The sequence below is a fragment of the Stenella coeruleoalba genome, assembly GCF_951394435.1.
Source record: "Stenella coeruleoalba genome assembly, chromosome: 20".
NCBI classification, from domain to species: domain Eukaryota; kingdom Metazoa; phylum Chordata; class Mammalia; order Artiodactyla; family Delphinidae; genus Stenella; species Stenella coeruleoalba.
The window spans coordinates 57401349-57415424 of NC_137166.1; positions in this window are offsets into that span (position 1 = coordinate 57401349).

A 14076-nucleotide genomic window follows, 5' to 3' on the forward strand; every position below is an offset into this window, starting at 1 on the left:
CCGTGCACCACAATTATTGAGCCTGCGATCTAGAGCCCATGCTCTAGAGCCCACAAGCCACAATTACTGAAGCCTGCATGCCTAGAGCCCATGCTCTGCAACAAGAGAAGCCACCGCAATACACAATGAAGAGTAGCCCCTGCTTGCCACAACCAGAGAAAGACTGTGCACAGCAACAAAGACCAAACACAGCCAAAAATAAATAGATAAATCAATAAATTTTAAAAATAAATATCCAATTTTGTGAAATTTCTGTAAATTTAAATACACATAAAAAACAACGTATGTAGAAATGTTTATATATGAACACATTCCCTATCTCTTCTGAGACAGCCTAGAAAGAAGTGGCATTCCAGCAGCTGTGAGCATATTTATTGTCCAGTTATTGGCTTATGAATATGATATTTCAATAAAAAGAACCAGAACTCCTTAGATAAGAGGCTATTTCCAGGTTGGAGCTGGAAAAGTATAACACGAGCATAGGAAATATTCTTGCATTAGAAAGTAAAGAAGTACTTGAAGGGAATTTCCTGGTGATCCAATGGTGAGGACTCAGTGCTCTCACTGCCGTAGCCTGTGTTCAGTCTCTGGTCGGGGAACTAAGATCCCACAAGCTGCGTAGCATGGCCAAAAAAAAAAAAAGTACTTGATGAATAATGTTGATGTATTAGCTTTCTATTGCTGTCCTAAAAAATTACCACAAACTTATGGCTTAAACAACATAAATTTATATTATAGTTCTATATGTCATATGCCCACTGAGACCTGGGATTGGTTCACTGTGCTAAACTCAAGTTGTTGGCAGGGTTGTGTATTTTTTCATGGAGTGGAGGAAATTCTGTTTCCTGCTCATTTTTCTTTTTTTTGAGATACGCGGGCCTCTCACCACTGTGGCCTCTCCCATCACGGAGCTCAGGCTCAGCGGCCATGGCTCACGGGCCTAGCCGCTCCACGGCATGTGGGATCCTCCCGGACCGGGGCATGAACCTGCGTCCCCTGCATCAGCAGGTGGACTCTCAACCACTGCGCCACCAGGGAAGCCCCTGTTTCCTGTTCATTTGAGTCATTAGGCAATTTCAGTTCCTTGTGGTTGTAGGGCTGATATTCCTGTTTTCTTGGTGGCTGTCAGCTACCAGGTCATCCCTGGAACATGTAAAAACTCTTAAAGAATATTTAAAGATGAAACAGTACCAATTACACAGAAATTCTTCTAAAACAAGATTCAAACACTTCCCAACTAGTTAAGTGAATGATGCTATTAAAACACTATGGACCAATACCCACATGATCACAGATACAATAAAAACCTTAACAAAATTTTAGCACACTGAATCCAGCCATATACATATGTAAACACATAAATCATAACCTAGTGATGTTTATCAGGAAAGCAAAGATTTAACAACTGAATCTATAATCTATATTAATAGACTAAAATAAAAACAATCATCTCAAAGATGTAGTGGAAGAATTTCACAGAATTCAAAACCAGTGAATGATACAAATTCTCAGCAAATTAGGATTAGATGGGAACTTCCTCAGCCTGATATAGTGTATCTATGAAAAAAACAACAGCTAATATATTTGATGGTGAAAGCCTAATGCTTTTGCCCTGATATTGGGAATAATGCAAGTATGTCTATGCTCATCACTTAACATTATACTAGTGGTCTGTGTTAGTAACATAAAAAAAAAAAAATTCTAAAGATTGTAAAGGTAGAACCAAAACTGTCTATTCATGTAAGACATGATTATGTTGAAAATTACAACTCATTCACCAAAAAGCTATTAGGTCTAATGATTGAGTTTAGCAAGTTCCCAGGATAAAAAAGCCAATATACAAAAATTACTTGTGTTTACATATACTAGCAATGAAAGTTTGGAAATTGAAAAAAAGAAATCCGTTACAATACCATCAAAATATGAAGCATTTAGAAATAAATTGAATAAAATATGTTCAAAAACAATAAAATTATCAAACACTGCTGGCAAATTCTATAAAACATTTACAGGGTAAATAATACTACAATAACTTGTCCTTTCAGAAAATAAGAGAAGGATCAAATGCTTTCCAGCTCATTTTAAGAGAAAAACCTAATTGATATAAAAATGTAATGACTACAAAAAATTAGTATTACAGAACTATAGTCCTAATTAATACAGGTGAAAAAAATCCTTAACAAAATATAGAGCAAATTAAATCTAGAAAAAAGTAAAAATAATAAAATATGGGGCTTCCCTGGTGGTGCAGTGGTTGAGAGTCCGCCTGCCGATGTGGGGGACGTGGGTTCGTACTCCGGTCCGGGAAGATCCCACTTGCCACGGAGCGGCTGGGCCTGTGGACCATGACCACTGGGCCTGCGCGTCCGGAGCCTGTGCTCCACAGCAGGAGAAACCACAGCAGTGAGAGGCCCACATACGGAAAAAAAAAATGATAATAATAAAAAAATATGTATCATTAGATCTTGTCAGAGGAAAATACAGCTGACTGAATACTAGGGAAACAATCACCCCCACAGTGTGTTCTGTAGCCAGAGAGAGCTTGTTATGACCTGAATCAGGGCACCTCCATCAGCTCTAAACCGTCTATGGCTCCCACCACCCTCAGAAGGCCCAGCTCCTCATTTGCCATTTCACAGCTGATTCCTGCCCACCTGCTCTCTCGTCCCAAAAGACATAGTGTAGACTTGTGGTTTCTAGAACATTCCCAGGTCAGTGCCACAACGAAGCATATGCACATGCTAGTTCTTGTGCCTGGCAACCCTTACCTCATCCTATTGGGTTTCAGAAATTGGAAGTGCGTCACACAATCCCCGTTTTCGATTAAGGACCATAGGCCAAGAATAACTCACCTCTGAGTACCTCTAAAGCCCATGCACCGCAATGAAGAGTAGCCCCTGCTCGCCACAGCTAGAGAAAGCCCACGCGCAGCAACAAATACCCAGCACAGCCAAAAATAAATAATAAAGAGCTAAATAAATAAATAACAACAAAAAAAAAAAAACCAAAGAGAGACCCCGTTCCTCAGCCTGCCATTCCAGACCTGAATTCTCTCTCGCCACTCTGTCCCCAACAGGCAAAATGGAGATTCGCAATTCCACCCAGCTCAGCCTCACCTCCCTGCATTTTCACCTAGTGGTTCAAGTGCCTGGGATACCCCTGCACAGATCATCAATTAACTGAGTTGGGAACTCTTCCATATAAATCCTGGCCTGGATTCAGGGTACTAGGCTGGGACTGACTGACCGGCCTCCACGGCCCCCAGACTCAAAGGCAGAGTAAGGGGAAGTGAAGAGACCCAGGAAAATTTCGCTCTATATGGGGGCGCCGGGATGATGTGTCTGGAGGTCCAAAGGGCCTGAGGGGCCATCCACTCACCAGTGTCGGGTCCGTCTGTGCCTCTGCCGCGGCCATGAGACCCTTTCCAGGGACCTGGGCCTTGCAACACAGGAGACCAGGGAGGGTCCCAACGGTTCAGCTGACGTCCCTAACCTGCCCCGCCCACCCTCAGCCCTGCCTCCGTGCAGGGAGGGGAAGAAGCTTCTTCCCGAGACTTTCTGCTCCCGGCCCTCGAGCCCGCTTATGGCTCGGGAGCTGCGTGCGATCCCGAGGACAGACGCAGGCGCAGTCAATACGACCGTCACGAGAATTCCGCCGGAAGTCTCGCCCAACGTGGGATCCCAGTCCTGCACAGTCATTGGCCCGGAGCTACCGCCTCTTGCCGCAGAGCCTCCTGGGTAATATTGCTTCCGCAGCACCACCTGGTACCTCGAAGGGCGCCCTTCCGGGAATCTCTGCGAAGGATCACAGGTGCCCGCGTGAGGGCTTCTGGGAAACGAAGTCGTCGGGCTCTGGAGGCGGAGCGAGGCGTCTTTGCTTCTTAAATAGCCACCACCCCATTTACGGGTCGTGTCTTCTGCAGCTAAGGAAAATGATTAGACGTGTTATTTCATACATGCCCAAGAGCTAAAATCCCCAAGGGACACACCAGACCATGATATCATGCAGATAGAAAGTGACTCCATTCAAAGATTCGACCTATGGCTTCCCTGGTGGCGCAGTTGTTGAGAGTCCGCCTGCCGATGCAGGGGATACGGGTTCGTGCCCCGGTCTGGGAAGATCCCACATGCCGCGAAGCAACTAGGCCCGTGAGCTATGGCCGCTGAGCCTGCGCGTCCGGAGCCTGTGCTCTGTAACGGGAGAGGCCACAGCAGTGAAAGGCCCGCGTACCGCAAAAAAAAAAAAAAAAAAAAGAGATTCGACCTAATATTATCTTGCTGCTCTTCAATTTCAGGGAGACTGAAGCTTGGGAGTCATTCTGTGAGCTCCAATACTGGTGAGGGACGAGAGGGAAAAGACTCCATAGAAGAGAAAAATGCAGCGATATTAGGCAGCCTTGAATAACGTGGGCAAGGTGCCGTCTGCTTTTCCGTCAGAAAGCACCTCTGCCTCTATACTCACTGACTGAATTTGTATCCAACCCAGCTGTTATATCAAGATAGTATTTCTTACACCATTTTCCAAGGCATGTTCATTTCTTTTAGCAGTGTGACACCTAAGATCTATTTGAAAAGGAGAGATATCACCAAATTTCATTTCCTGCTACGACATTTCCTGCAGTGGTGGAATTGTGTAGAAAATGACCACCTAAACTCTGAGATAAACGTTCTGGTTTTCTGAATTTCGATCTGTTTGCTCTAATGGCAATAACATCTGCCAAAGGATTTGAAAGTATCTCTGAAAAACATTTGTGAAAGGCAAGTGACTCCCCACCAGTTTCAGTCTACTAGCAAGATTATACAAAATTACTTCATTCTATACATTAAACTTTATCCAATAAAAATTCACTAAGAAGATGCCACGTGTTTTCATTATATAGTATCTTTATTACTGAGGATATGCACATGATTGTGGTTACACAGCTCCAAGTCCTCAGATCAGAACATGGCTTCACCTCCTAATCAGCCTCACACTACAGTAATCAAGATGACTCAAGGTTTTTGTCCAAGCCGGAAGGATGGACTTGTCATTAACTGAGATAGAAAGGGTAGTGGTGGTGTTCATGGAGGAGGTTAGGAGGAAATATTAGAGTCTCACTTTTGAACATATTTTGTTTTAGAGTCAGTCAAACAGCCAAGTGAAACAGACTTTAGGCATTTCAATGTAGGACTCTGATTTATTTATTTATTGTAAAACAAGTGAGAAGTTTTATTCTTTGATGGACTTTTAAATTTTATTGTATTTAAAAAATAAATTTATTTATTTATTTTTGGCTGCATTGGGTCTTTGCTGCTGCGCATGGGTCTTCTCTAGTTGTGGTGAGCAGGGGCTACTTTTCATTGCAGTGCACGGGCTTCTCATTGCGGTGGCTTCTCTTGTTGTGGAGCACAGGCTCTATGCACATGGGCTTCAGTAGTTGTGGCACGTGGGCTCAGTAGTTGTGGCTTGCAGGCTCTAGAGCACAGGCTCAGTAGTTGTGGTACATGGGCTTAGTTGCTCCACGGTATGTGGGATCTTCCTGAACCAGGGATCAAACTCTTGTCGCCTGCATTGGCAGGTGGATTCTTAACCACTGCACTACCAGGGAAGCCCTTTGATGGACTTTTTTAGAATGATCATAGTTACGCAATCTAGACTCTGCAACAGAAGAAGAAATTCATGTTCAGAAATAACACCAAGTGGGACTTCCCTGGTGGCATAGTGGTTAAGCATCTGCCTCCCAATGCAGGGGACACGGGTTAGACCCCTGGTCTGGGAAGATCCCACATGTCATGGAGCAACAAAGCCTGTGTACCACAAGTACCGAGCCTGCGTTCTAGAGCCCATGAGCCACAACTACTGAAGCACACATGCCACAACTACTGAAGCACACGTGCCTAGAGCCTGTGCTCCACAACAAGTGAAGCCACCGCAATGAGATGCCTGCGCACTGCAATGAAGAGTAGCCCCCACTCGCTGCAACTAGAGAAAGCCCATGCACAGCAACGAAGACCCAACACAGCCAAAATAAATAATAAGAAAGAAAGAAAGAACACCAAATAAAATGCCTCATATATGAATTCCTGCAGTTACAGGTAAGTCCAATGTTTTAGAAAAAGTAAACAAAGAAAGCAGTCTCTCTGGGAAATATTTAAGGACTGTCTGACCTGGAGTTACAAAAAGATACTCCCTTGTCTCAAGGTGGAACAAATATGTGGTACCACTTACATTCCAGATCTCCAAAAGGGATCAGGCTGAGGGAGATTCCAGTTGAGCCCACACCCTTACTTAGCTCTTTTCCTTGCCTTGTACTCTATCATTAAACTTCTTCTGTTAATTTCCCCTAAATAAGTCATATGTCATTGAACCCTATGTCAGGTTCTGCTTTTGCAAAACCCAACTTTAGGCAGAACACATTTGGTCAAAACCTAAAATATTAATCATGTTAAGTATGTCAGTGATATTAAGTTTCTTTTCCATGAGAATATGAACAAAGGCCAGGTAACCTGCCTTAAATGTGTAACTGCAGAATCAGACTAAAACTGGCCCTATCCTGTTTGTAACAAGATACTCAGTTGTTTCGCAAAGACAACAGAATAAAACCACAAGTTACGTGGCCAAACCATGCACTAAGATTTCAACCACAAACAACACTCAGAACCATAGTTTCTCCCCCTGTCCCTGCATGTAATTCTCTTCTTTAAGAGTGACTTTGTCTGGTTTTGGTATCAGGGCAATTGTAGAATAAATTTGGGAGTGTTCCATCCTCTTCAATTTTTTGGAATAGTTTGAAAAGGACTTGTATTAGCTCTTCTTTATATGTTTGGTAGAATTCCCTTGTGAAGCCATCCAGTCCTGAAGTTTTATTTCCTGGGATTTTTTTAAATTCAAAAAAAAAAAAACAGAATATACATACTTTTCAAGTGCACATGGAACATTCTCTAGGATAGACCACATATTAGGACACATAACAAGCCTTAACAAACTTAAGAAGATAGAAATTATTTAAAGTGTCTTTTTTTTTAACCACAATGGTATAAAGTTAGAAATCAACCACACAAAGAAAAATGAGAAAAAAAATGATTACACGGAGACTAAATAACAATGCTACTAAAAAAGCAGTGGGTCAACGATGAAATCAAACAGGAAATCAGAAAATACATTGAAACAAATGACAATGAAAACACAGCCTTACAAAATCTGAGATGTAGCAAAAGCAGTCCTAAGAGGGAAGTTCATAGTGATACAGGCCTTCCTCAACAAGCAAACAAACAAAATCTCAAAAGAAAACCCCAACTTAACCTATGACCTAAAAAAATTAGAAAAAGTAGAACAAGCAAAATCCAAAGTCAGCAGAAGGAGCAAAATTATAAATGTAAGAGAGGAAATAGAGATTAAAAAAAAACAAGAGAAAAGATCCATAAGACCATGAGATGGTTTTTTGAAAGGATAAACAAAATTGAAAACCTCTAGTCAGACTAACCAAGAAGAAAAGAGAGACGACCCAAATAAACAAAAGAAGAAATCAAAGTGAAGAAATAACCACTGATACCACAGAAAAACAAAAAAAGTAAGAAAATACTATGATATGCCAACAAATTGGAAAACTTAGAATAAATGGACAAGTTTCTAGAAAGACAGAGCCTGCCAAAATTAACAAGAAGAAAGATAATTTGAACAGACCAATCACTAGAAGTGAAATACAATCTGTAGTTAAAAAAAAAAAAATTCCCTGCAAACAGAAGTACAGGACCAGATGGCTTCACTGGGGAATTCTACCAAACATACACAGAAGAACCTATACTGATTGTTCTCAAACTCTTCTGAAAGAGTGAAGAGGGAGCCCTCCCAAAGTTACAAACACCCTGATACCAAAATCAGACAGACAATATCAAAAAAGAAAATCCCCCAGGGTAAAACCAATAATAGTCTGGAGTGAAAGAGACTTGTAATCTATGGCTCTACCATGGTCCCTCCACTTACAAGCAATATGAGCTGTGTGTCACCCCATCTACCTGGGCCCCATGTTCTCATCCACAAAATGCTCATACATTTGCCCTGCCTACCTGGGAAGGTTTATTTTAAAATTAATTATTTAATTAATTATTTAATTTTGGCTGTGTTTGGTCTTTGTTGCTGCACGTGGGCTTTCTCTAGTTGCAGCGAGCAGGAGCAACTCTTTGTTGTGGTGTGCAGGCTTCTCATTGTAGTGCTTTCTCATTGCGGAGCACAGGCTCTAGGCATGCAGACTTCAGTAGTTGTGGTGCATGGGCTTCAGTAGTTGTGGCTTGCAGACTCTACACCGCAGGCTCAGGAGTTGTGGCACAGAGGCTTAGTTGCTCCATGGCACGTGGGATCTTCACGGACCAGGGATCAAACCCCTGGGAAGGTTTTTAAGTGTGATGATGTAAAAGCATTTTGCAAACTTCTAAGCATTCTACCAATTTAAATGACTTTGAAAAAGAAGAAAAAAGAATGAAAATCACAAGCCAATATATTTGATGAATATAGATACAAAAATTCTCAACAAAATGTTAGCAACAAAATCCAACAACACATAAAAAAGATCATACACCACGACCTAGTTGGATTCATCCCAGAGTCACAAGGATGGTTCAACATATACAAATCAACCAATGTGATACACCACATCAAAAAAAGAAAAGACGAAAACCACAGATCATCTCAATAGATGCAAAAAAAGCATTTGATAAAATTCAATGTCCATTCATGATAAAAAAAAAAACTCTCACCAAACTGCGTATAGATGGAACATATCTCAACATAATAAAAACCATTTATGACAAACCCACAGTCAATATAATACTCAATGGTGAAAAGCTGAAAGCCTTCCCACTAAATTCTGGAACAAGACAAGGATGCCCACACTCACCACTTCTATCAACATTGTATTGGAAATCCTAGCTACAGCAATCAGACAAGAAAAAGGTAAAGAGGTAAAATGGTCATTATATGCAGATGACATGATACTCTATATAGAAAACCCTAAAGATTCCACACAAAAACGATTAGGACTAATTAATTAATTCAGCAAAGTAGCAGGATACAAGAGTAATATACAGAAACCTGTTGCATTTCTTTAAAATAACAATGAAGTATCAGAAAGTAAAAAAACAAAATCCTATTTAAAATCACGTCAAAAATAAAATAAAATAAAATACCTAGGAATAAACCTGACCAAGGAGGTGAAAGACACTGATACTATAAAACATTAATAAAGGAAACTGAAGATGATTCAAAGAAATGGAAAGATATTCCATGCTCTTGCATTGGAAGAATTAATAGTGTTAAAATTGCCATACTAGTCAAAGCAGTCTACAGATTTAATGTGATCCCTATCAAATTACGCATGACATTTTTCACATAATTAGAACAAATAATCCTAAAATTTATATGGATCCACAAAAGACCCAGAATTGCAAAAGCAATCCTGAGTAAAAAGAACAAAGCTGGAGGCATAACCCACTGGACTTCAGACAATACTATAAAGCTACAGTAATCAACATAGTGTGGTACTGACACAAAAACAGACACATAGATCAATGCAACAGAAAAGAGAGCCCAGAAATAAACCCACACACCCACAGTCAATTAATCTTCAACAAAAGAGGTAAGAATATATAATGGGAAGCAGACAAGCTCTTCAGCAAAGGATGTTGGGAAAGGTGGACAGCTGCATGTAAATCAATGAAGTTACAACACACCCTTACACCATACACAAAAATAAACTCAAAATGGCTTAAAGGCTGGGACTTCCCTGGCAGCCCAGTGGTTAAGACTCTGTGCCTCCACTACAGAAGACACGGATTTGATCCCTGGTTGGGGAACTAAGATCCTGCATGCTTTGTGGTGCAGGAAAAAAAAAAAAAAGGCTTAAAGACTTAAGCATATGATACCATAAAACTCCTATAAGAGAACATAGGCAAAACATTCTCTGACATAAATCATGTTAATGTTTTCTTAGTTCATTCTCCCAAGGCAAAAGAAATAAAAGCAAAAATAAACAAATGGGACCTAATCAAACTTATAAGCCTTTGCACAGCAAAGGAAACCATAAACAAAAAGAAAAGACAATCTACAACTGGGAGAAAATATTTGCAAATGATGCAACTGACAAGGGGTTAATTTCCAAAATATACAAACAGCTCAAAAAACTCAATATAAAAAAACAAACAGGGGCTTCCCTGGTGGCGCAGTGGTTGAGCGTCCGCCTGCAGATGCTAGGGACACGGGTTCGTGCCCCGGTCCGGGAAGATCCCACATGCCACGGAGCAGCTGGGCCCGTGAGCCATGGCCGCTGAGCCTGCGCGTCCGGAGCCTGTGCTCCGCAACGGGAGAGGCCGCAACAGTGAGAGGCCCGCGTACCGCAAAAAACAAACAAACAAACCAACAAACAAACAAATAAACAACACAATAAAAAGTGTGCAGAAGACCAAAACAGACATTTCTCCAAGAAGACATAAAGATGACAAACAGGCACATGAAAAAATGCTCAACACTGCTAATTATTAGAGAAATGCAAATCAAAACTATAATAAGGTATCACCTCACACCAGTCAAAATGGCTATCATGAAAAAGTCTACAAATAAACACTAGAGAGGGTGTAGAGAAAAGGGAACCCTCCTTTACTGTTGGTGGGAATGTCAACTGGTGCAGCCACTATGGAAAGCAGTATGGAGGTTCCTTAAAAAAACTAAAAACAGAGTTACCATATGATCCAAAAATCCCGCTCCTGGGCATATATCAAGAAAAGATGAAAACTCTAATTCAAAAGGATACATGCACCTGAATGTTCATAGCAGCACTATTCATAATAGCCAAGACATGGAAGCAACCCAAGTGTCCATCAACAGATGAATGGATAAACAAGTTGTGGTATATATACACAATGGAATATTACTTAGCCATAAAAGAAGAATGAAATATTGCCATTTGCAGTAACATGGATGGACCTAGAGATTATCATACTGAGTGAAGTAAGTCAGACAGAGAAATAAAAATATTTAGGATATCACTTATATGTGGAATCTAAAGAAAAATATAAATGAATTTATTTACAAAACAGAAACAGACTCACAGACATAGAAAACAAACTTATGATTACCAAAGGGGGTGTGGGGAGAGGGAGAAATTAGGAGTATTGGATTAACAGATACACACTAATATAGATAAACAACAAAGATTTATTGTATAGCAGAGGGAACTATATTCAGTATCTTGTAATAAACTATAATAGAAAAGAATCTGAAAAAATTATACATATGTAACTGAATCACTTTGCTGTATACCTGAAACTAACACAATATTGTAAATCAACTATATTTCAATTAAAAAGAAAAGAGCTTCCCTGGTGGTGCAGTGGTTAAGAATCCGCCTGCCAATGCAGGGGACACGGGTTCGAGCCCTGGTCTGGGAAGATCCCATATGTCGCAGAGCAACTAAGCCCGTAGGCCACAACTGCTGAAGCCCATGCACTTAGAGCCCATTCTCTGCAACAAGAGAATCCACTGTAATGAGAAGCCTGCACACCACAGCAAAGAATAGGCCCGCTTGCCACAACTAGAGAAAGTCTGCGCGCAGCAACAAAGACCCAACGCAGCCATAAATAAATAAATAAAATAAATCAATTTAAAAAAAGAAAAAAGTCTCTCCAGATTTTCGTAACTTGAAACTTTTGAGTTTTGCTAAGTTAAGTTAAATGATGGAAGTTTATTGAATATCTAGATCATTCCCAAATAAGACACTGGGAAATTAATTACTGAACATAGGCTTCCTTCTACAGGGAAATTAAAGATATTTAGGACTGTTAATAAATGTTTGGCCAGGGACTTTCCTGGTGGTGCAATTGTTAAGAATCCTCCTGCCAATGCAGGAGACACAGGTTCGATCTCTGGTCTGGGAAGATCCCACATGCCGCGGAGCAACTAAACCTGTGCACAACAACTACTGAAGCCCATGCATCCCAGGGCCCGCGTGCCACAACTACTGAGCCCGCGTGCTGCAACTACTGAAGCTCACGCACCTTGAGCCTGTGCTCTGCAACAAGAAGCCACCGCAATGAGAAGCCCGCGTACCCCAGCGAAAAGTAGCCCCTGCTCGCCACAAGTAGAGAAAGCCCACACGCAGCAATGAAGACCCAACACAGCCAAAAATAAATTTAAAAAAATATATATGTTTGGTGCCACAGGAGACATTTTCTATAAGAAAGCACTTTTTTAAAAGAAATTATAAATAGTATTTATAAGTTTGCCAACTTACAGAATGCTAATGTAAAAGATAGTTCAAAATTGCTTGCTTCTTAGTTTTCACTTTAAATTAAGGTTTTAAAGGTGAATAATTCTAATTAATATATGTAATGAAAAACACTAAAAATTACTAAGGAAAACATCTTTGTATGCAAGAAAAAAGAAGGTACAAGGAAAGGAAATACACTTAATTAAGAGAAAGTAATTTTGACCTAAAGAGAGGTTAAAAAGAGAGAGAGATAAAGAGAAGGCATAGGAAAAAATCTGAAGGTAAAAAAGGAAGTTATAGAAGGTTTGTGGAAAAGAAACCCTGGGGGAAGGGGGGAGGGGTTTGTGTGTGGTCAGGAGTAAGAATAGAATAAATTTAATTGAGTAAATGAATTTTAAGGGTAAGATGGTGCTAAAATCTAAATTTGGTTTCGTCTCTGTTGAGGACAGTGTTTTCTTAGAATACTGTTCAGCTATTGGGACTTCCCTCACAGTCCAGTGGTTAAAACTCTGCCTTCCAAAGCAGAGGTTGAGGGTTCAATCCCTGGTTGGGGAGCTAAGATCCTACATGCCTCATGGCCAAAAAACCAAAATATAAAAAAAAGAAGCAATATTGTAACAAATTCAATAAAGACATATATATATATATCAGCTATTGATAGCAGATTGTAAAGCTTATCTTTTAAGTAATCTATTATAACTTCCTGTATTTGCCTTTGAAATCTTTTATTGTCACTTTGGTAAAGTGCATAATTAAACATGTTTGACAGTGACTTATGATACTTCTTAGTCAACTGTTTTAAAACCTTTTTGACATTTATGACAAAATTCCCAAGGATCAAATTCTAATTCAGTTTCTTCTGACCTCTAGTGGGTCCCTGAAGAATCTCAGAGTCAGAGATATTAAGCTAATTAGGATTATTTGCTATGTGAAATTACATGGGAAGCATTGCCAAATGAGTGGTGATAAACCCTCCCAGGTTATAATGTATGGGTAAATGTCTTTGATATAAATATTCTAGATATTATATGAAATTTCTAAAATTTGACTATGTTCTGTTAGTCATAATTCTTAAAGTAAAAAAAAATCCACAAGTATAATGAAAATAGGTTACAGAATTAGAAAATTAAGCAGAATAAGAAAATTGACAAGGGAAGTAACCAGGAATACTGAGAGGAACCACAAGGGGAAGTTAAATAACAAAAACATATGTCAACAGAATTTATCGTGGGAATTTGGAAGTTTGCATAAACCTGAGAGTCTGACAACCATGACATTGTTGAGGTCATGGGTCAATCTACTCGTAATGACCTCCAGTGAGTCACAGACAATAATGATTGATAACTTCCCCTTATCATAGAGGTTCTGTGAAGGCACAGGAAGGGTCTAATTTAAATGCCCTGTTCTCACTGAGTGTAGGATGATTCAATTCTTCTAAGAGGGTGTATGGTCCAATTTTTTTCTCTCTAAAAAAATTATAAATGGGGACTTCCCTGGCGGCAGAGTGGTTAAGACTTCACTTTCCAATGCAGTGGGTGAGGGTTCGATCCCTGGTCAGGGAGCTAAGATCCCACATGCCTTGTGCCAAAAAACCAAAACAAAAACAGAAGCAATATTGTAACAAATTCAATAAAGATTTTAAAAATGGTCCACATCAAACCAAGAAAATCTTTTAAAAAAATTATGTCTTTGAGATGAAATCACAATAAAGTAAAGAGGATATAGAGGTAGACGATAGATAGATGACAGAAGAATGAATCCATTTTTATAGGTGAGGAATGGAAGCCAAGGCCCTAGGAGGGTAGAGAGTGGCGATTACTGATAAAGAGGACATCTAAGTA